The sequence below is a fragment of the Drosophila simulans genome, chromosome 3L (genome assembly GCF_016746395.2).
Source record: "Drosophila simulans strain w501 chromosome 3L, Prin_Dsim_3.1, whole genome shotgun sequence".
Lineage (NCBI taxonomy): Eukaryota > Metazoa > Arthropoda > Insecta > Diptera > Drosophilidae > Drosophila > Drosophila simulans.
Window position 1 is genome coordinate 15,524,711 of NC_052522.2, and position 24,696 is coordinate 15,549,406.

The window sequence follows — 24,696 nt, forward strand, 5'->3', positions numbered from 1 at the left end:
AATATATAAATAATGGCATTACCCAAAGGTATATTATTATGAATTATAATTCAAATGGCTTCAAAATACGTTAAATTTCGAAAAAAAAAGAAACTGTTTTAATGTTTTGAAATATGATAATTTAACTTATGTATATTCGTATGAGCTTATAGATCATGCGTCGTAAATTATAATCAAATGTAATTTAAATTTTATATATAATAAAAATTTATGAACTTTTCTACTGTTAGCAGTTTCAAATCACCAGGCTTAAGGATGACAAAAGTTTCGCCGCATAATTTTTATAGGAAATCCGTGACCGTATCAATAAAGAATCCTCGATCTACTTCCGTTGTGCGTCGCCAACACAATTTAAAAGTAATAATACCCATTATTCCAGACCGTTCTGTTCAGGAACTCAGCCACTCGCTCTGTGCAGGAACTATCCTCTGCTGCATTGCGGCGAAGTTTAAGTGAAAAACTTTTCTGTTTTTCCTTTTTTGCGTCGAAAGTTTTGCAGCTTGGCCGAGGAAAATTGCAGCGGCTGCCATTACAACGGCCAGGGAAATCACAGTTGGCGGTTAGATGTTGGCTGCCCGGGAGGGTGAAAGTGGAGGAAAGGAAAGGAAATGGCAGCGGAACCAAGGAATGTTAACCGAAAACAAACAGCAAACAGCGCGGTGACATTGATTTTTACGTGCCCCTGGACCAAACATACAACAGGCCACAAATGGCAGCTCAAGCCATCATTAACACGCACAGAGCCCACTTCCATTCTCGGCCTACACTGGGAAAAAGTATGGGAACTAGGATTTTATTTAATTTCCTTCTCACTTTATGGTATAAGCCAACCTACTTTAAAGAATCGACTTGCTTCATTAACTTGCTTCAGATATATTTCAAAATTAGAATATTCCCTTTGCATATTTTAAGTATAGGTTTCATAAAGGCCTTACCTGATTTATTTAGAACTTTATGTAAGATTATTAAATTTTTACAAAAATGTACGTAAGCTACTTATAACTTGTATAAATGCTAATTACACATGATATTATTATCAACAGTTTCACTTAAAAAATTAAATGTTTAAATATACAGTTAATATAATATCCTAATAACATTTTCTTTCAATGTACGCACCTTGTAACTTATCAGACTAGAAAATCTCACAGTGTGGGCCTGAGCTTGGAGGCAAAACTTAAGCAGCTTAGCAGGGTTGCATGCAAACGGAAGCACATTGTAGCTGCTGCCTCCAAACACAGGACCGTAGAAAGGACATTACACTCAGGACCCACATCGAAGTGAAGCCGGGCAGCAAGAACTACAATGTTGTCAGACATTTAGACAATTGGACAGCTCTGGGGAGTGGTAATGGTACTACTGGAACTAGAAGGGGGTGGCAAGGAGTTCGGGGCTTGTTGCAATTAAAGCCAAAGTAGTTTTGCCTTTTTAAAATAGTTTCCTTTTTGGCAAAGACAACGTCTGGAGTGGCTTCTACATTGAGGAAAAAATGCAAGAGGAGGAGACCTACAAAAAGGAAGTGGCAGAAATGTAGCAATTACTTTAATTATTGGCGGCAGGAAATGGGTTGACAGACAGAGCGGAAACAGCCAAAAAAAAAAAGAGGTAAGGGGCTAAGGGAAAAGAAAAGATCTAGGATGGACCAATGAGGACCGAAAATGCGCAGTTGTTAAATAAATTATTTTTATTAACAAATGCATCTTTACAGCTTAAAAATCAAAAATGTTCGCTTCTTTTAATTGATTTGTGTAAGATTTAGAAAATATTTTATTTTCGAAAATTATAGAATTATTATCGAATATTGATCATCAATTATGAAATAGGTTTTTTATTATGAAAGGCACATTTTTTGTCTGTAGTTTCCACTGCAGCCCAGTAAGTCCTCTTAAGTTTCCTGATCCTTTCGCAATTTGCACGTTAGCTAGCACTGCCTTCATTCCATTTACTTGCCAATCCACCCACGCCCATTCAATTACATGCCAAGGCAATTCCGCAATCGCTGGGAAAAAGTGATTTTACTTTGATTTTTTGTCTGCCAGCGAATACATTTTGGCGCCTTCTCGCTGATTTGTAATCGCAGGACGAAGGACCTCTGCAGCAGTACACTCCACCACCCACTACTTAGTTTGTTCCTTTGTTCTTCTGTTAATGCTGATGTCACGTAAAAAATTGGAGTGACCACCCGCTGATAGCTTCCCGTACTATTTGTTATTTGTTATTTTATATACTATACCACCCAAGGTGTTCGTTTTGGCACGCCCAGTTTTCCGAAATGGGTTTCATTATTTTTTGTAAATTGCTCGCACGCGTTCAATGCAAAACTTTAAGCATGATAAATGAGTGCAATTGTTGTTGCCGTCTTGGTGTTGCTCCTGTCAGGCAATTAACTTCTGCTTTTCCACCAAGTGAAATTTGATTTTTTTATTGAATCGCATTTTCCACCACCGTGGAAATCTCATAAATAAAGCAGTCAATGATGGTCGGAGCTGAAAAGGTAGGTAGACAGTTAGGCAGCCCGCATCCCTCGCAGTAGCTGCATTTTTTATACCCGCTGACAGCACAAAAAATAGGGAATAAAATTGAGTCATTGTCAATAGTTCGTTTTGACAGGCTGAAACACACAGGAAGAAATCTAGATTAATTTGATATCCCAAAAAAATATTGATTATTTGTTAATAACTTTGAATGATTTAACGAGCTACAACAGCAGTTTCAGCTTTTCATAAAAAACATTTAAGAATGGATATTAATGGATATTAATATTGACAATTCTTACACATTGATTGACTTATACAAATTCTAGACTTTTTGTGGATAATAACATTATTCAGAACTTAATATTCCCCAATGAAAATATTGTAAACAATTGAGCCAAAAATTTAAACAAAATATTTAGGATTACTTAAGCAAGATTGCTTAAATACATTATATTGCTTAAATGTTGTTTTTTTTTTAAAACTTGTGTATATTTTTTCTCTGTGCAGCTAAAACTGATGGATATTAGGAGAATTATGAATGAAATATTCCCCAGCTCAAATGCGTAATTCTTTTGGCTAAGAACTGTCTATCTCAAACGCCGAAAGAGAAGCCCAATCAATGTCTTTCCCTTCAGCATTGAATTTACCTTTCAATTTTACCTTTACCTTTACCTTTAACCACTCGGTTGTCTGCGAAGTTTGACTTTGACATTTTCGTTGGCATTGTCGTCAGCCGGCATCCAATGTGCAGCCAATTTGTCCGGATTTTTTGTTGGTCGGGGTGAAAATACCGGAGATAAGCGGCTTAGCTGGCTTATAAATGGAAATTGCAGCCAAGTTGCGTTTCCTGTTTATATAAGATCATGATCACAATGCTGCTGATGACGTTGCATGCTGACGATTTGAAAAATCAGATTAATAACCTGAATTGCTCTTGAGCTCACACAGAGCACACAGAAAACGAGTGTCGAAGGCTTAAGCTCCCTTTTCCTTCAATTTCGATCCCGATAATTGGCTCACGTTCCAGGTAAATACTGAAAAGAGCATATGTGAACCTGGCCTGGAGATGCAGAAGGATGAGTTTTGGAGTACGGAGCTGAGCTTGAAACTTCGAGGTGTGGGAGTGGGTGTGTCTGCGTCTCTGAATTTTAATTAAAAAATTTTTCTCCCAGCTGCACTCTGACAATTTTGATTCCAACAAAGGTAAAAGTGAAGATAACGAAAGTTATTTGAACAAGCTGGATGGAAGCCTGAAGAGCAAAACTGCCAAAGTTGGTAATCGAAATGAAATCACGTTTGCTATTCAACTGGAAGAAATAGAGTTAGCAAGTGTAAGTCAGTAATTTCTATCATTAATATAAATTAATTTATAAAATAATTAAATGTTTAGACAAGTGATTGTTTAAGCGCAATTGATCTTAATTTGCATTTTAAATATTTTTTCCTTCATAGAATAATTTTGCATATTCGTTTATAGATGAGATTCTAATTACTTAAGTATGTTATAGTTGTCTGCTATCTTTATAGCAAAACCGATTGCAGTTCAAAACCCATCAGTATCAATTTCACTAATGAAACGTTTAGAAAACTAATCTAAATTAAAGCCCAATCACTCCCAAGGCCCAAACAACCACTTTAATTTAAACCGAAATTAAAGTTTTATTAGCAACTGGGGAACGGCAGGCGGGCACACTCTCTCTCTGCGCAAAGGCATTTAATCAATGGAAAACCAGCATCGATCTGAGAACTGACCCTCGAACCAGGCAGCTGGCTACGCTTCACTAAATTAAGAAATTAGTACCAAATAGAAAACAAATTAGGAAAGGGTCAGTTTTGAAGAAGCGGCGAAGGCCATAAATGCCCGGGGGATGAGCAAACATCGGTCATCCTCCCCCTGTTCCAACGCCCCAAACGAATGACAAAATCAAAGTGATGGTCAGTTTATGATGGTCCACTGGGCCCGCACATCCCACAAACGAGAGACTTCGTTGCGATGGACATAAAAACTGACCACTGTCCAATGTCGTCAGTCCGCCGAGGAAATAGGAAATAGTTACCCCACACCCATTATTTGGCCCGTCGTGTGTCCGCCTGTCAATCATGTGGCCCATGGGCGATAATTTAACTATTTCCCGATAATGAAAACGGTCCAGCAATTTCTGTTTGCCTAGGCAAAAATCGGAAAACCGAACGAAAAATCAAATGTACTTTTGCTGATTGCCTTGGGGACCTGTGAATTGGATTGGCCAAGGGAAAGAAGTGAGGGGTGCCTGCTGATGATGCCGCATATGTAATGCCATTGATTAACTTTCATGCCTAAATATATACGTTCTGCATAATTTGACGGGGCGACAAGTTGACTAAAATTGAGTTAGGCATCATGTAAAAATAGCTCGGGGAGTTGCCCAGCAGCAGGACAATCGATGCCAAATTGGGGAGCCCAGGACCTTCGTCCAATCAGGCAGTATATATTTATTAAAGTCTATTATTAAAAAAGTAGGTAGCAATATGGGTGGATACTGGATTGAAAGTAGCTCTCTTAAATTTATAAATTTTCTATGGCTTTTGTTGACCTTAAGTTTTATTTATTAAAATCATTTGAAAATCACTTCGAATATTCGAAAAATTAAATTTTATAATTTCTTTAAATCTTTACTATACACTTTACAAAAGTCTGTGGTTCATGCCACACTTTTAAAACATTTCCTACACAACTTCTTGCTCAAATTTAAAGAAAACATCACTTTGCAGTTGAATTGTACACAGATCAATTAATCTCAATTTGTCCGACTCCCCCATCGCAGAGTTTTCCCAATCATTTTTCATGCCTAGGTGCAAATATAGAACTACATCATCCATCTGGGATTTCGGGCTTAGTGGCGTGAGAAAAGTGGGAAAAGTGTAACTGAATACAAGGCCGCCAGCGGCAATTTCCACTTCACGTCCCCCAATGACAAACCATTAGCATGTTGGACTCAACCCCAAGTATCCCAAATGTGCCACCGATTTTCGTAGGGGCCTTCAAGTTGGATATGCTCAATCCTTTGGCTGTCAGCCTAAAAATAACATTTTCTTTAATTTGAGCCAGAGAAAGGCGAAGACTTTAAGCGCCTTTTTGACAATTTTCACGTCAACTACAAATCCCCCATTGACTGAGAGGAATCCCGGGAAGAGCCAGACGAAATTTACATAGCCGGAGTGGATCGGGTAGGTGGGTATGTACATATATGTATATAGTACGTATGTATATGCATTATATCTGGTGTGCCAGTGTACATATAAAAATAAACACAATTTTTGTCGCTCGACTTCATCTCTATCTCTGTGGCCCTCTGGAGGCATTCGTTGATATAAAAATATGAAGCGGAAAATCAGTGACAGCAGCACGGCGAGGATTCCTCCTTTTCCCAGGTCGGGTTGGGCTGGAAGTTCTGAAGTGGAGTTAAATTACTTTTGGGTGGGGGTAGCAAGTATCCATCCAACGGATCGGGCTGGAAAAGCGGTATCTACATGAGATACCGGCATGTGCAATGCATTTGGCTCCGAGTTCCACTGTTTTTCTCCTATTTTTATTTTTTGTGTTTTATTGGAAACTTATTCCCACAGTTCGTCCGACTGCCGGTCCAATCTGTCTGTTAGCTTGTCCGATTTGACTGGCAGCGAATGAAATATGGCTTTATGTGTAAAAAAAAAGAAAAGATCGAAAAATATACACGAAAATCAGCCAAAAAGGCTTGCTGATGGTCTAGCAAATTGCATTCTGATATTTGGCAACTTCTGTTGGCTATTGATTTTGCTCAATTGTTAAATTCCACAGCTTCAAGCGATGGATGATGTCTTGGGATCGCCACATCGCAATGAAATTTGCCCAACTTATGAATGCCCTACCCTTATATTCACTTTCTCCGCCGCTCATTGATTTATGGGAAAATCATGTTAATTTTACTGGGCATCAAACTTGATTATTATTATTATTGATGAACTCCCCAATTCTACACCCAGTTTGATGGCTTTTTATGACTTTGCCGCTGCAATTAAATGATTTCTAATTGCTGACAGAAAATGAAATCCCTCACAAATGATTTGTTGATTTATTGTGCCTTGAGACTTTGGCTCATAATTTGTCATATTTTCCCGGACGGCCTGTTTTTGATAAAGATTTATTATGACATTTCCATTTTTTTGTTGCGTAATTAATTATATCGGAGTTGTAAATACGCATAGAGTGAAATTGGCTTGAGCAATTTTTATGCTGGAAATTGATTGAGTTAATCAAATGAAAGTTGATAGGCTAATAAAATCGGGATTGGTTTGGGCTCTGGAAATTATTGGGGTAATTCTTAAAGATGTCTTAGGGCCTTTGTGCAGCCATTAAAAGCTATTAACGTCTTAATAATGAGTGAATGTATGTAAATTTGTGAATGACTTTCTATTGAATTTGTACTGGTTAACAGCTGTATACATTAATTACTAATAAATCATTTTTTAATAGTTTTGGAAGACATAAGAATAACTAATTTTGTATGGAAAATCAAATGTTCTATGAGGAATGAAAGATCGCATCAGCTTCAGTAATCAGTAATATAATGACCATATTGTACTAAAAAAATAGTGTTTAATCCATAATTATTTAAATTACATAAATTACAAAATTACGTATAAACCAAAAAACTATTTTGGTTTTCATCAGTAGCCGTGCATTAAAGAAAGCCATATTTCTTCAAATTATTTCGCCCTGCCTTGTAACAAATAAAAATAATTTCTTTGATGATAAATGGGCGCCCTATCGGCAATCCTGAAAGCCTTTTCTCGCTTTTATGAGCGCCTTGCCAGGATACTGCACGCATTCTTGGCCAAGACGTGTTGGCTTTATCGGGGCCCCACTCTCCGAGCCGCAGAGCCCACGATATTTATACGGTGAAGCTTAACACAAAGCGACCAAAACCGCCAGCAATTCGGGCGACCAACCAAAGCCAACACATTTCGGTGATTTACATTGATAAAGTTAATGGAATGGAATGCGTGCGCGCTCGCTGACTCGACTGCGATTTCGATTCCGGTTCCATAAGGCGATATATATACATATATGTACATATAGGTATATCTGGATATATGTGGCACGAGTGTGTGTGTGTGTGCAGAAATTTGCATTTCTTGTGAGGAACGCCGACAACGTCACACGCCAAACGGAAGTTGTATACAAAGAGTTGCACTTAAAAAGCAGCCAACAATGCTCCCATTTCCCATCCATTTTCAAGGAACTACACAGCGGAATTGTTGGTTATTTAAAAGTAATAATACATATCATAAGGTTAAAACTAGCCATTATATATCTGCATGTTTATTTAGGATAAAAGTTATGTAAATCTAAATAAAACATGATATTTTTCTTAAGTAAAGTTCTTATTTTAATATATTTTCATAGGGTAAGAACTGCCTTTACTTTTTGAATACCTTCTAACTGCATACATATACCAAATATAACCACCACCAATTTTTTTTCCAGTGCAGCTTTCAGCATGCATACGACAAGCAGGACATGCAATTTTTATGGCTTGTAAGCTAGCTACCATTTTGGCAATTGAAATGGGCCCGTTTCATGTTTTCTGAGGGTTAAGTAAAAGTGGGTTTTTCCTATTTGCTGGTTAGAGCGGAAATGAAAAGCGCCTAATCTAACAAATTTTCGTGCTAATTTAGGTCAAAGGCGGATTTGCATAAATTTCGCCCCGTATTGCAGGTGTTCACCTTTTGCCACCTTATCAAAGTCCATTAGAGCCGAGCCAGCCGACATAATTTGTGATGCCGACGTCAGGTGGTACTCCACCGTACTCCTTAACCTCCCCTCTAGAAAAAAAAGAAAAGTATTTTCTCGGTATTTAAGTCATACTGACACATGACAAATTCCACATGAAAATTCCAAAACAGCCCAGGAGGGAGCCATAGGAGCCGATGCCAGAAGTCATTAGCCCAAACACCCAGTTCTCCGCCCAAAAACTCACCAAGTGGGCATGGCCCAAATGGAATTTTGTCATAAACGTTGTACTTGTTTTTGCCCTCTTTTTTTGCCACTCTTGTGTTGCCGACACTAGTGGCATATTTTCGTGCAAAATTTCACGTTCATGCATATTTAAAGAGAGAGTTTTTGGGGAAAAATCACACGGAAATTTTGAATCGCATGGGTGCGGCCTATTTTTGATGCGGCCCCTTGGTTTATGAATATTTTATTAATGGATATTGCACTGTTTGCTAAACTGTTATCATTTTAAAAGGTGTCTAAGTTAAACAACGTTTAAAATATATTTTAAAAGAACTAAACAACTAGTTAATACTAAACATAGGTATCCAGTTCTACCTTTTCCAATGTGACCCACAGTTCTACTTGGCCTGATCAACTTGGCCCTCTGGCATGGAAATGCGCTAACTAAATAAGTCCAAAATTATAAATTACCATTGGATAGCCGGCACGAAAGCCAACTTCAGCTGATACCGGGCCTTCCCCATAATTTTGCACTTTTGCAGCTGTCCGAAAAAAGGGGGGACATCAATCAAATGTCACGGGGAGAGCATTTCAACTTAGCGCTGAGTTATTGTTTGAAACCATTTTGGTTCGTATAGTATTTCTTTGTATTTTACGATTCGGTTTTTGGGCGTGTCCTTGCCAGGCTTTTGGCCGCATTAAGTGCACAGTTGCGTGCACACACGCCCAACCCGTTCGAAGGTGTAAAAGGGGGCGTGGCTGGTCGGAGGTGACGCCACGGGGCGCCCGGTAAGCAATTTACCTCAAATTGTTGCCATTTGTTTGCCAGGCGCTTAGCAGCGAGCCTCAAACACACACACCAACACACACAATGTTGCATTATTACTTCTTGTGTGTTTAAATTGCTCATCAAGTTGTGCAAATTATGGAAATTGCCGTGCGTGAGCCAAGGCGACAGAATCGCTGGGAAACCGGGATAATAGCTGCTGGAATGACATGGAAAAGAATTTCTGCGAAAGGAATTTGTGCGCCAGTATTTGCATTTCAATCGATGCAGGACGAAAAGATACGCAATGCAATGGCAGCCACTTTTGTATAGAGATATTAGCTGCTGGCTTGTGGGAAAGCTGCTTTCAATTGGATCTATCATAAAAATACGAAAAATGCGACTTTCTTGCATTCTTATATTTTTTATAAGATGAATATTTTAGCCTATTGATTCAATTCAAATATATACATATTTTCTCTAACTTAGCTATAGCATTAAAATCCGTTTAATGGTAAAATAATTGTTCTTGCGCATCAAGAAAATACATACATTTTAATGACCAATGATTAAGAATTTAACAAGGACCTACAATTTCTTTCATTGCTCCATGCACTTTTCTTGTTGTTTTCTGTAATTTCTGGACGTTGAGTAAGAATTATAAAAGTGCTCCACCTTGAGCTTACCCGACCCAGCCTGGCCCCACTTGTATTTATCAATAATAATTTTTTTTGCCCGACCTGCCGTTAAGCGAATTGCACTTCAGGCCTTTGCCTCTTGGCCAAGTCCTTCACGGTTGAATGCACCCGTTTCTGTTTGGGCTTAACCTCGCCTGACCTACTCCAGAATGGAGCCGGAGCAGTTGGAAAAGCTATAGCAGAAGTCCGCAGATGGCTGCTCCGGGCAGAAGGAAAATGCAATTTCCTTTCTCCATTTTTCATATGCGCATTAAGCGCCTTTTCCACATTTCAATTTGCCGAGCGAGCTGACTGCACGGCGCATTTGTGCCTTTTGGCCTGGCCCACAACTATTGCCACCTGGGCCGGTAAGCATATAAAAATTAATATTTGAATGAGTAACCCGAGCGAAGCACTACTGTGGGTTATGATTCCAGGCTCTTGGCAGGATCCGAAGGCTTCTCAGGCCACCGGCAACCAGGAGAAGGAGCACTCTGGGCATATATATGACCGAAATGTGGCTGCTAAAAAATGCATGAGAAGTCAGTCTGTTGGAAAACTGGGTGAAAGCAACGCTTGCACTGGCACAAACAACTTTATTTCCACTTAAGTTGTAAATTATACGAGAGTCTCTGGCGCCACTTGGGCCACCCACTCGGGCATTTGGCATTGTCCTTGCCCTTTTGACATATTGTTTTCGCAATTGTGCGACCACAAAAGGGGGCAGACATTAAATTAGTCGAAGGCCGAGGCCATCAAACTGTCCAAAATACACATAAATTCAATCGGGGAAAATTCTCACGCATTCACCTGTGGCTGTGGCAATCACGTCCCCACCATAAGGTACATCCATGCCACATATACTTAACAAAAGCGAGTTTCCCCTTTTGAAAACGTGGGCACACAAAGAACCACAAACAAAAGGAATTGGAACTCGATGTCTCGCGGTGCTGCAGCCTCAGAAAAAAAAGTGTACAAAACTCGAACAAAAAGATGACACAAAACAAAAATAATTTCATTTCTACTCCTCGTTACCAATTTCTATTCTTCTTTTTTTCTCGCTTTGTACCAGTTTCCCCTTAAAAATGGGTTTGACATTGTCTATGCGCAAAGTGTTGGGCCAGTGGCTACAAAAAGCCTTCGAACACACGAATATCGTGTTAAGCACACGTCGATCTATTGTTTTCGAATTTTCCCCGGGCATAAGGATCGTGTTATAAAATTGATTATACACACTTGCCCCTAGTACAATAGAGCAGCCTATAAATATAATTTATTATATGATTTCTTTGAATATGCAAGGTAGTTTGTGGGAAGATTGTCCACAGAGAAATCTTTAATGCAGTGCTGTAAGCCCCAGAAAGGAGCGGAAATGTGTGGGTTGTATTCCAGTTTCAACTTCATTTAAATATACCAAATTTCTATCACTTCCTCTCAATTGAGGCCTGAAGCGAGCAAAGTATCCGGCCAAAGTTTTAATTCCATTAAGGGCTTTGCTCACCTTTTTAACCCATGGTATCTTTAAAGTATAACAAGCATAATTTGTATTAGCAAGAAGAAGGTGTGTAGGACATATATATTCTAAACTTAAGTTGGAAAAATAAGATTTTGATTAGATGAAATTAGAAAAGAAGCCAAATTATTTACCTTAGGGTTAAAATGAAAGTTTTCTTTATTAGTTCCATTTACTCCCCTGAACTTGCGTTGTATCTTCAAACTTTTTTCAAGTCCAACCCGAACCGAGCAATCATCGTCAAGTTTGGCCCCGGAATCCTGACAGTTTTTGCCAACCACTAAATGTCAAACTTTGTGAGGTCCCGAGTGAGTGAGACGGTGAGAGTGCCGAGTGAGCGGGACAGCAGCCACGTCCTGTCTCATATGTGACATTCAAGTGTCATCAAAGGAAACGTGATGGTTTGCATTTTTATGAGAATGACAGCTAAATGTGCGGAATCCCTGTTCCTATTTCCAATGACTTGAGTGACTTTCAATAACAGTGAAGAACACTGTGAGGCCTAAGATTTAGCATAATTAAATTTGGAAAAAGTTTTCTCAGTGCCTTTTTTGTATCCGGAGCAGACAAAGGATCTGCGCTGCCGGGAAATCAGCATAAAATAATTGAAAATGTGTACGGTTCTGGTTCTATTTGAATAAACGCAATTTGAATGCAAAAGCACGAAGTGCAAACAAGATGGCAGACGTGAAAGGATACACAGTATGGGTGGTTTTCGGGTGGAAGCTAGGATCCGGAACGTCAGGATGACAGTCTCCTCCTGTCTGCCGTTGATAGATGGATGGCACTGAATGGGGTTTCTAATGGACTCCTTTTTTCTGCGAGCGAGGTAAGGAAAAGTCAAAAGGTGGGTGGGTAATCTCCGTCTTTGGTCAACTTAAAGTGCCTTGAATCTCAGGTTCTTTGTGCCATGATATTCCCCGTACTTCCTGCATATCTCTAATCAGCCTCGTTTTCCGCCCCTTTAACCCTCGCTAAAATCCTAATCTAATCTCATTTGCCAGCAGCAGACATGAAAAGACCAGCTGTGGGTCTAGGCCTAAACCCTTTGTTCCCCTATCCAAATCGCACATTTTCCGCACTTTTCAGTTTCCACTCTTTGGCAATTCACAAATTTCCACACCTACGCACACAATTGAGTGTGCGGGCAAGTGCAAAGAGCACTGTAGCAACAGCAACAACAACAACAAAGAAATTGTTAATGCCATTTGACAGTTGACAATTATAGCAATTGTCATAGCATTTAACACGAGAGCTGAGCACTATACGAAATGCGGAAAGGGATGGATGAAAGAGTCCATTGTTGTGTGCACGGAGAAAAAAGAAATGGCAAATGAATAAATTATACGGAAAGAAAAACCTGTTTCAGCATTATTATCATTATGAAACAAATTAAATTTATGATATATAAATATTTAAATAAGTAAATAATTTATGTACAAGCTCTTTTATAATGAAATCTTCAGTTATACAAATTATCCAATATTTTTTCCTGTGTAAAACTAGGCACGGGGATAGAGAAAGCAAACGAGGGTTAAGCGACAGAGAGAGGCGGATGTTAACCCTTGGTGGGTCGGCCTCACCCCACGATTCCTTTTTGTCCTGTCACTCATTTACCCTTTTTTGCATGTCAGCGGGCATTAGTTGTCCTTGCTGTTGCTGCTCCTGATGTTGCTGTTGCTGTCCTTGGTGCCCTCGGACTCTGCTTATCTGCACCAAATTTGCACAGTCATTGTCAGGACTCGAGGTCCTGGACCGCCTGGCAACCCCTCTTGAACCTCCACTTTCAACAGACTATCCGTTCTTTTTTGCTCCTCCCTTTTGTTCGCACTTTTTGCCAACTTTGCATATGTGCAAATAATTTAGCATCCCAGCAATAGCAAAAACTTCAGCAAAAACCAACAACATCAGCAAGGACAATTGTGGATTTACTCGAGATTAGGGATCTTTGTTAGTTGGTCTGCTGGTCTGTTTGTTTGTCTACTCCTTTACTGGCCGAATAAAAATTATAGTTGCCCGGTTCGCAGAGGGTTTCAATGTTAGTTGCTTTGTTGAAGGACTTGCCACTGGTTTAGGACAAATACAATTGGAGTCCGGACCGAGTTTTTGGACCAACTCCAAGGGGCGATGAGCCAGTTAGTTGTCCGAAAGTGTGATGGAAGAAATGAGCTGATGATGGTTATGTGATGTGGCTGCCTCCACACCCACCAGTCTCAAGGGAAATATGAGAATTATCATTAAATTTAATAGCATTTGGCTTTCCTTTTTGTTAAGTACTTATTGAAATTTATATGGAATATATACATATTTGGAATAAGAGAGTATAGAAGAGATTTTGTTTACTTGGCAGTCATCATCAGCTTAAAAAAACTAGCTTCTTAAGTTGAGTTTCTAAATAATGCTGTAATTGGTTCACTTTTTCTATGTGTATACTTAAGAAGATACTCAAATGCAGATCCCTCTTAGCAGCCACCATCAGAAAATCCTTTGGCGCCCCTTTTGGCTTATTTTCCTTTATATCTCTCCTGTGGATATTCGCACCCTTTCCTTTTCAAGTTCATCATTCCGCAAGCCAAAATCGCACAAGAGCCCCCTCGAGGACATTTCCTTGGGCTCCCAAGGAAAGTCGTGTGAAGTCAAAAGTGTCTCATCGCTGCTTATCTATACTGCAGAAATTGGCTGCTCAAAGTTCGACGAGGCGGGCAAATATGAAAACTTTCGGCTCAGCCATGCGAAATTCCCTTTTTCCAAAGGCAATCTCTCATCTTTATCTGCACCGCACTGGGAGAGATGAATGCAGCTTTCAGGACCCTTCGCTCACATATGCGACTCAACACTCCAGCTTGTGCCAAATGCATAAAAATTCAGAGGGCGCGGCGTTGGCAGAAGATGAAGAACGGAGCTCCTTGACAGCAAAACTGCATTCAGAACAAGAAATAGAAAGCAGAACACAAGCTACACTGCGATAAAAATATACAAATTTTGGTTTAATTAATATTGTTCCGCTTCAAACTCAGCAAATTCAACTTTAAATGCATGCCAAAAACGCATAAACCTATCAAAACATTTAAGTCAAAAACAAATGTTCGCTTTCAACTTAATTGACTTTGCATCTTACGATTCTCTTCTCCAATGAAAAGCTTGATCTAACAATACTGAGCCCAGATTTAATGGCCAAATTCTTCTCCATGTAGCAGTGAAGTAGGTCAGTTAAGGGATTTTCCACACAGGGACTTAAAGCACATCCTTGCTTATTGTGCAAACAACAAAGTGTTCGTCCATTTCCAACACCCAGTGGTGTTCGGTGTTTGGTGCTTGGTGCTTGGTGCTCGGTGCTCGGGATTCTGGAATAATGGCCAAGCATTGTAACAACATTTCAAATGCAAAATCCCATTTTCCTTCTAATTGCTTTATCGCTCAACAAGCTGTTGTATGTGTTTCACTCACACCCTCTCATCGCTTCGCTCATTTCTCACTAGCTCACTGCTGACAGGCTGACAGGATAATACCAACACACTCTCACAATGCCGCCCGATTAATTAGGGTGGCTCGAATTATCGGTATAGGAAACTAGAAAAATAAAAGCAAAATATATACAACAGATCTTTAAAATTTTGTCAAATATGAAACATTGTTGTTCCAATATACATATTTTTTTATACATACTATTTTGACATAACAGTTATACAAACTTTATATTATAAACATTATTTACTTTTAAATTTATGTTAATATCAACTCCTTAAACTAGCTTAATATTAACAAAATATGTTTCGTTTTGAAGATAAAACTGCTAAACTGGTTACATAATTTGACACAGTTCGCAGTGCCTTGTACCATTATAAAATATCTCCGAAAACCTTATGTCGTATCGATCCACCCTAGCAGTAGTAAGCCCCTTTTTAAGCCCCCTAGTTTCTTGTTTACGTTTGTGCTCTGTCAAATATGTTCGAATTTTCTAACGATTACAACTACATTGGACGCCTGGCTCTGCTGACCTGATTTTCCATTTTTCGCTTAGCCGTTTTTGGAACATGTGCTCCTGTTGTTGTAAGACCCTTTTGGGAGCTAGCTGGCCCGGCTTTTGTTTGCCAAACGTCCCGGGGCTAAACGGATTTGTCCAACCTGCCATCGTCACCAGGAGTCAAGGGTACCGTACTGCAAATCCCTCGATCAAATTGTTTGTTAATTGCGAAAAATTTTCGAAAATTGCGCATATTCTGGTCGGAACGACCTTTCCCATCGGGTTCTGTACGTTTAGTATATCTAGTATATGAGGCGAGTGGGGGCGGATGAGGTGTTTGGCCTATTGATCCGATGTGGTTAATGGTCGCTCCGCTTTTCGTAACAGTTGTCAGCTGCAGTTTAGCTAATGTCGAAAGCAATTTCCTGGATAGAGGAAAATTGCCGGCGGAACAAGGCAATTGAAGATTCAAAGTATAGAACTGGGCTAATGCCTCTGAATTTTCAGATGACTGTTGTTAAGCCCAATAAAAGCAAAAGCCAATGCCATCAATTAACAAAAGCATTTCGGCACACTAGTTAGCCAGGCAAATTGCAGAATTTTACAATCAGTATGGCTAATATTCCATAAACTGGGTCTAATTAGTAAAACTATTTAACAACCTCTACGAAAAGAACTAAACATTAGACTAAAAGATATAGATAGATTTCCTTGCTTTCTAAACCCTTTACTTCCCCTCTTGTTTTCAAAGCATAATCTGTTTTTTAGATTAAATAAAATACCCCAAATAGATACCCCTACTATACTTTCATCAGCCAATTAAAAGCAATATTATCACCATAAGTAGCGGACATCTTTCAACATCTTCCCGCATTTGTTGAAATCATTAGACAGCCCCCATATATCTTATAACTAATTCAGACCTACACGAACTATGTATCTCAGCCAATAATTGAAATGTCAAATCCCTGCTAATGACAAATGTAAGAGCCAAAAAACTTGCCGAACCGCAACCGAGCAGAACGCGGTCAGAAATTAATAAATGACACAGATTTTAGCACTTTAGTAGTCTCGAGAACGAGGCACTCCAGAGACAAAACTGCTATAAAAACATAAGTGACAAGTGTGGCAGACACATGTGAATGAGATTTTCGGGACAACCGAAAAGCGGGAAAAGGCAGCCGAGAAATCTGAAATGTAGTGGGAATTTTGACACTTTTGACAGGCGAGCTGGGTCCTAAGTAAGCGGCCATTTGATAGCCTCATTAGTGGCAGAGCCACCGCAGAAGGAGCCCACCGAAAGTGGCTGTCAAAGTGCTTAAGAAGGCTCCGATTCCTTGAGCTGTTTGCGTAACAGAAAACCAAAAGGATATCGACCATGACGCACATGCGATACTCGACCCCCGCCAATATCCAGAGACCTATAAATACAGAACGAACCGAACAGAAGGTAGGCGTAGTGCCCCCAAAAAAAATATGGAAAAATTAAAACATAACCCAGAACCAAAACCGAAACACGAAACGCAAAGCAACACAGAAGTGGGATGGTCCCCCACAAATTCAGAGGCTGACACAAACTTGGCTCCTCGCTCGGGGGCATTTAGTCATATTGAAACATTAAAAGAGTCAACACCCCCACATGGAAAACTAACAAACAGAACTTGACCGTATGGCTTTGCGGTTTCTGGTTATAATAAACAAGTCAAGGGGCCTTCGCCACTGGCCAAATGAATAACGCACCGCAGGAAAGGAAATCTGGAGCACATGGGGGTTTACTGGGGAAACTGAAAATGCCCAGCAGGTTTTCCATTAAAAGGAAATAGCTGGATAGAATAGTTCAAGCTTAATGGTAAAATATGAATAACTCTCTGAAAATTGAAATAATTGTACATGTGCATTGAGAGTTAGCTGGTATTTAGGTCAACAAAAAAATAAGGCAAACTTAGAATTTTGAAATATTAATGGGATGCTCTGTAAATTGTAAAATGTAAAGGCCTCTGTGAGGCCTGTAAATTCCTTAAGCAGATTATCTTGGTGACGCAAAATGAATTATTGTCCTTTCCCCAGAGATTGCCACAAACCTTTATCCTTATCCGCATGTCGATATATCTTAAAACATATCCTTATCACCCAACCGCAACTAAACGATTGTAACACGATCAGTGCTATAATTTAGTTGCTGACTTGGCCTTTAGCTTTGGGCACATGGGTTGGGCCTGGGCCTCAGTAAATGCCCAGAGCAGCCATAAAAATGTCAAAAATTTCTATGTATTCATAAACACATGTGCCGCAAAAGGAGGCAACTCACAGTCGATGGCAAGCGACCCCAAGGAGAAACCCAAAACCCCAAAAACACGCCAACGCATTTCGACCACAAAGTTGTCGAGGACACTCCGCACTTCGCTCCCCATATATGTATGTATTTATATCCAAATATCTGTGTGTGTCTGCTTGTTAGTTTATATATGAAGTGTACATAACTTAAACATCCCAAAAACCAAATGTCCATATGTGCATTTAACATGCAAACTACGCCCCGATATGAAAGGCTCTTCGGTGGGAGAGGGCGGTTCTCAAATTTCCGGTCAAGCAAGTGAATCCTTACAGCCAAACGACGAGGAGCATTCCATATTTTTGTTCACTGCTTTTTTCCTTGCTTTATTTTTTTGGTTTCCTCTTCTTGCTCGACGCCCACAAAATTTCTGCTAAATTAAATTATAAATACGGGCAAAAAGTCGACGATAAAGTGGCCCGAAGGCAAAGAATCCGAGGTCGGGGCTTCCATTATGATTCATGGCCATGTCTGGACTACTGCTCCCCACACCCACATCCACATCCACTTCCTGCGTTAGTTAAAGCTTGCCAAAGGATGTCCCTCGCTTTTGGCCGGAGTGCGTGTCAAATTGGAGAGGCGAGCCATTCAATCCTTTGACAAGTCTGCATAGTTTTTGGCTCCGATATCCTTGATGTTGTGCTCGAGCATATTTGCCGGTCTGGATTTGTGTATTTTGTGGGTTGATTTGGGTAAGGCGATGGCCAATAGGGGTGTTTGGATAAGCATGATGTGGGTTGATTGTTTCCGGTCAGGTTGTTCATCGGTGTGGCTAAATCAAGTTATTAAAGTATAATATTTTGGACCAAACTACTGAGTCTCAGTAAAATTAAATATATAATTTAAGATTTGCATATATAATAATAACATATACAAACCATTTTGCAAAAATAGTATACAGCTTATTAATTCAATTGTCGATGTTTCCCTCATTCCAATTGTTTGGTTTAGTTAACCCAATTTGCCTGTCAATCAAAAACCAAGTCGGTTAATGGTATCGTGGTACGCCTACGGAATTGAACCCCTAATCCTTCCACTTCATTGTGTGTCACCGCAATCAACATTCAAACAACACCTCAGCACACCTCTGGCACCCACAAAATTTCGCCAGGAAGTGAACAATTTTCGCACCAATTAATCAAATTAAACGAGGACATTCAGCGACGGGGCAAAGGGATAAAAGGTTAACCTCTGACAGAGTTAATTGAAAATTTTGCGGTCGTAGGTTATCGCCAAAATAGGTTAGCCCCTAAAGCTGACAAATGGAAAAATGTCGTGGGTGCAGCTGCAAGGATTTTAAATGCAGCCCCAGGATTCCATTAGGGATCAGGATCAGGCTCACGCACTGCGGCAGGACAATTACGCAGACGATTAGGCACGCCGCTAAAATCCAGAGACAGCAGCACAGGAGCCGCCAACAAGGACCTTCCCAGGACACCCTCGCCCGCTCCTCTTTGGGATCTGCCAAGTTTTATCAGCTGCAAAACAGTTGCCATTGAAATGGCGCAGAAAGTCGTTAGATAGATGGCCCGAAAGCAAAACAAAAAATAAAGGAGCAGCCAAGGAGTCGAACAAAGCAAGGACCACAAAGCCATAACCCCAAGCCCGAAACCCGAACCACTTTCAATCCGCAGACCTATCCCATTGCCACGCCCCCGTCAGGACATCAGGAGCACCAGAACCTTAGATTCTGCTCTCGTTTATAGAAAAAACATTGCGAAAATTGCTTTACAACTGATTAAACATTGAGCGGAACGCACGGCACGTTTAAATTTGGGTTAAATAGATTATATGAACTGGAAGTGTTATGAAATGATGTGCTCCGCCAGCCATAGATGCATTCTACAGTCCTCGATACTCGCTCGATGATACCCTGCATGGTGGGATGTGGGGTAAGTACAGTTCTGTCAAATCGAAACTGTTTACGAGTTAAATTCAACTGGCTTAAAACAAAAGATACAAGTGAAATAATATTTTTCTATATTATAAGTTTGCAAGTTCACATGTTTCGCAAGAGTTTATTTTATATGAATAGATAGTAGAGGGTATCCGAAAATCGTTCCAACCATCCATTCCGCTTCATCATTTTCTCTATTTTATTTTGCTATTCTCGCACTGTTGCTCAGCGCAGCTCAACAGGACTCAGCCACAGGACTCTGCCCCAGATCCAGGACTTTGGTCCTTGGGCAAGGCTCGCAGCTGCGGCGCCTCTTTTCACGCTCGAAGGGTGCAAGTTAATGGCCGGATTCGATTTGCTCGTGTAGATGTTAACCACAGTTAAGGATTTTCGGGTTTTGGGTTACATTTACTTTGGTCATTTTTGCGTTGGGGAGTGGGAAATTGCTGGACCTGGGTTAATGCGACCTTGACTATTATCCGTCTTGGCAAATCCATTTCAATTCAATTAACCAACTCGATTCTTTTGCAAGACCAAACATAGATATATATGTGATTTCATCTAGCGCATGATTAATGAAGTCTTAAACCGCGAAACCGAAACCCATTTTTCCGGCCCGCTGAAAAGCGAAAGACGAACGGAATCTGGTTGGGTAAACTTTTAAATTCCCTCAACGTTTTGCCATTAATATCGCATTTATCAATATCACAGTTTTTCATTTCGCCGTCCGGTGGAACGTATTTTACTCTATCCACACATTTTACCGACTCCCCCGCTAAACTCCATTTTCTTCACGGGCTCTTGTGCAATTTTCCTCTTTGGCAGTGTTTGCGAGTCGCTGGAGGAAAATGGGAAAAACCCATTTCCATTATACAATGCCACATTTCTCTTTTCCGGTTTATACCGTTTAGATCGATTGCATTTTATAGTTTGTTTTAATGTTTTTTCTTCCTTCATCTTTTGTCCTTTGCGATTGCAAGGGCATCGGAGGCGAGACTACGAAGCCAGGATGCCACAGGACGAAATTGTCTCCAGCAGGAGGCCTCCTGCTCATTCTTATTTTATTTATTTTTTACTTTTTTTCGGACGCCGGAAGCGCTACAAAATATATATTCCCTCTCAAGTCGGTCTAGAAAAATTATTTTATTGCTTCCCTCGATTTTCCGTCTCCTGATTCATTTAAAGTGAATATAACTTCCGTTTTGCCCGCACACACAATGGCCCATTGTCCTGGCTTCTTGTCCGAGCATCAAAAGATTTTAAGTGTTTCTTTGCCCAATTTCTGCTTCAATTTCGTTTTATTCTTTTTTTGCTACAATTCAATTAGTCAGTGCTCTGTGTGTGTGAGGAGTCAAAAGTGGGAGCACTTTGCTTTTTGACCATTTCCTGTTATTTAGATACCTCAGCAAATGGCACAGATGTATTTAAAATGATATTAGCACGATTTACAATTCAATTTGTTACTTTTAAGTAGAAAACTCGATAGGATGAACGGAAATGCCTTTAAAAATGTTCAGTTTTTAAGATTTTCCTAACATATCTTTAAATCGCTGTTCTACCAAATTTATATTTTTTTACTTATCTGTAAACAAACCTCAAAACTCCCATATTTTCACATTTTCCTATCTCATACGTATCCGTAATCTGGAGCTTTCATGTCGACTCCATTAAATAAGCAAAAAACTCCTCTTATCTTGGGCAAAACTTTTCCTGACCCCAAACGCAATATTGTTTATGCCCGTCAATTATCTCCAACCCCACGAAGGACACAAAAACCGAGAAGAAGGAGCTGAAACGGCAGCAAAAAAATAGCAAACTAAGTAAATCTCTACCATTGCTAACAATAATCTGACATAATGTTTCAATTATGCGTCGTTTAGCATTATACGGATGTCCCAAATCCCCCACTTTCGCCATCCGAAGGAATAAACAAGGCCAACTGCCCCGGCTCCCGGAAAATGAAGAAGCATTTGAAGAGCTAAGCAAATCTTACTAGAATAAACATTTTAGCATTAAATTTACATAAGAAGCGACAATGAGCGAGGAGGCGTGGCACCAAAAGTGGAAAAGGCGGAAGGACCCGTCCACTCCACAGACATTTTCATAAACATCAGTAGCAGAATTTTCTTACTTTTTTCCTCGCTTCAGCTTGATGTGTTTTCGCGTATTTGCATAAACATTAGCAAAACAAATTTGCACATTTGACTCACGCCCCGCACCTCCTCCACCCCCTCTGCCATCAGTCCCAACCGACATATGCAAACAAGCCGCAAAACAGCAACAAAGTTCACGGGCGTCGTGAAAATGAAGTTAGAGCGCAAAAGAACGGAAGTCTTTAGGCCAACGACTCTGGAAAAAAAAACCAAACAAGGCGGAAACGGAAGTGCGTGCCACGGAGGCTGGTTGGTGCCGGCGGGGCGGGGAAGGGATAAGGAACTCCCGGGTGAGGAGCCAAATATGCTAAATCAGCCAGAAATGTTTATAATCATTCAAAAGATGAAGACCATGATGATGATGACAGCGGTGGGAAGGGGAAGCCTTCAAGGGAATTGGGCCACACAAACTACTCAATGCTCTGGCCAACTAAAATGAAGAATTTAGTCAGTACACTAAATTGTTAATAATTGTATATATAAATATGATTTATAAAACAGCTTTTACTAAGGTGAAAATATAAAATATATAGATTTAATATTTAATTAAGTTCTCTCTTCTCTTATTACATTTATCAATTTTAAGTTGATAAGAAAATGACATTACATTGAATTTGGCATACCCCTCATACCCTGTAAATAGCGCCAAACTAACTTGCGGCTGTCTAACGTCTATTTCTATCTGTCTATCTCCCATTTGCTCCCCAGTCGCCTTTCATCTGAGTTCTTCGCCCTCTGTTTGTTCACTTTCTTTTGCAACTTTAGCGCCGTTTTCTGTTTGCCTCTGTGGCAAATTTTGTGGCACTTTGGCGCCCAAAACTCGGAACAAATGACAGCCAAATATGCGTTTTATTGAATTTTATGTGCTGGGCTCTCTCAGACGGCGCTTTTTCGCACGGTGCCTCTCCAAGGATAACGCTCCTTGCTCGTTGGCCTGGCCAGACATTATTTCCTTACAGCTTTTTTGGCGCTTAGCCGGCTTTTGATTTCCTTTTTACTTCATTTTTATTTTGGTAGGAAGATCACGCTGCGAGAGTGTAAAATACGTTTTTCGAAATTTTTCGGTTTTGGCCGCCAAGTGAGCATGAAATGAGCCAAAGGACTTTTATTTTAGTCTTATTTAGTCGCGTCGTCGAGAGCCCTTGAACTTCATATTGGGGAACTTCATGACTTTTGGCACGGAACTTGGTAATAAATTTTGATCAACGGAAATTGCAGGATGCAATACGGAATTTGGCATTTTAAGTGGAAAAATTCTTGTAGTGCCATAGAAACTATTAAAGAAAGTGGCAGCGATGATCTCGAGATAAGGATTTAGCCAAACTCATTAATTTAATTTATGGGAAAATGACAAAATGTTTAAGCAACAAAGAATCATAACCTTTTGTACATAATTTTAAGTTTGTAAAATGCATAAGTACCTCTAAGCCCATTTAAATTAATTGCAAACACCAGCAATCCTTCAAAACTAACGCCACTTGACTTTGGCCAATCGAAATGGAACCTCAAAAACTAATTAGCACAAGTCAAAGGAAACCCAAAACATTTTCATTTCGACGTGTGTGTCCGGGCATCTTTTGGTAATATGTAATCAATTAATCAACGCCTGAAACGGCACCCACAGAAACCAAACTTCAACAAATTTCCAAATCCTTTCGACAGTTGACCGCATCTGGATGGAACTTTTCGAAAACAACAACGACGTCAGAATGAAATTGGGGTTTGGTTTGGTTTTTGGGGGGAAATGCATAAAATTTCAATTTTCTGTAGCATAAACAAGCCAAAAAGGCTTTGGCAGCCGAGGGAAAATGAAATCAAGCCCAGAGGCAAAATTTAATTGCGTTTAACCTGAAATCAAATTTTCAAGACGATGCTGACCAGGCCTAGATTCAATCAATCCACAGGACACACTAACTGGAGGCGAAAGGGACAAACAGCAAATCAAAAGGGTTCGTGTTTATCCAAATATTCATACACTGAGAGAAGTGATGAAATCTGCAGTAACAAAAATGCCACATATGTATAAATCAAACTATTGTCCTGAACTGTTTCAGTTTTCTCTCTCTGTACATGTATGCCTGGATATTCTTTTTCCCACAGTAGAAAGGATAATAAAATGCCTACGGGCAAACAAAAATAAACAAGATGCGTACGCCCGGTTGGATGCATCCTCAAAGGATGGATCCTTGAGGGAAGTCGAGGTGAAGGCTTGGACTTAGATTGTGGCATTGATTTCATTTTCAGCTGTCTATCAAAACTAAATGGACAAGAACATTCAACAGAATCCAGGAGCACCGGCAAGGATGCCCGGAAGGCACTGTTTGCTTTTTCTTTTTTATTATTATTATTTACTTTCATTTTGATTACATTCTGGCCTCCGGCAAAGTTTTGCCCATTCACTTTTCATTTGGTAAAGCCCCAAAGGGCTGCAGGAGTTAAGGATCAGCGTGAGAGTTCACCGAAAGTTTTGGCCAAACACTTTGAACAAATCATCGACTAATTTGCCCCGACTCACAGCGAAACTAAACGGCTAAAGTTTTTTTATGGCCAGCAAATAAAATTAGCCGCCTTATCAACAGGTGTGTGTAGCCCCTAACAGATGTCCCAAATTCTCGACCTTTGTCATATATTTGTGGTTCCAGGTAAGAGACTACATAAAAATGAAACCTCAATTCCTTGTAGAACCCCTTTCCCGAGCACGATGCTTATCGCCGCAGAACCAATTCCTTTATGCCCTTTCGGGAATCATAAAATTTTGGTATTAATAAACGCGCGCCTGTCAAAAGAAATCTAATGGATTTTTGGGTTTCGCCAGAGATAGAAATCTCTGGCCTGACATCTTTGGTGGATAGTTTATGGTTCGGCCTTTGCATCAGTGACTCACATATGATCGTTGAGGCACATCTCTAGGATGCTGAAAACAAATGGAGTCTGTGGATA

The 24,696-nt window shown here is 39.9% G+C and overlaps 1 long non-coding RNA gene across 3 annotated transcripts; it reads right to left on the reverse strand.

Annotated features, from left to right (window-relative positions):
• Window positions 1-14,370: 14,370 nt before the first annotated feature.
• LOC27207591 lies at window positions 14,371-15,350 on the reverse strand. Of its 3 annotated transcripts, none has more exons than XR_006541717.1 (3): window positions 15,248-15,350; window positions 14,529-14,980; window positions 14,371-14,465 (listed from the first exon to the last, which is right to left on the reverse strand). It is a non-coding gene; the product is annotated as an uncharacterized LOC27207591 (long non-coding RNA). The 3 variants fall into 3 exon arrangements; XR_001600485.3 differs by lacking the exon at window positions 15,248-15,350 and adding an exon at window positions 15,077-15,216; XR_001600486.3 differs by lacking the exon at window positions 15,248-15,350 and adding an exon at window positions 15,126-15,194.
• Window positions 15,351-24,696: the final 9,346 nt, after the last annotated feature.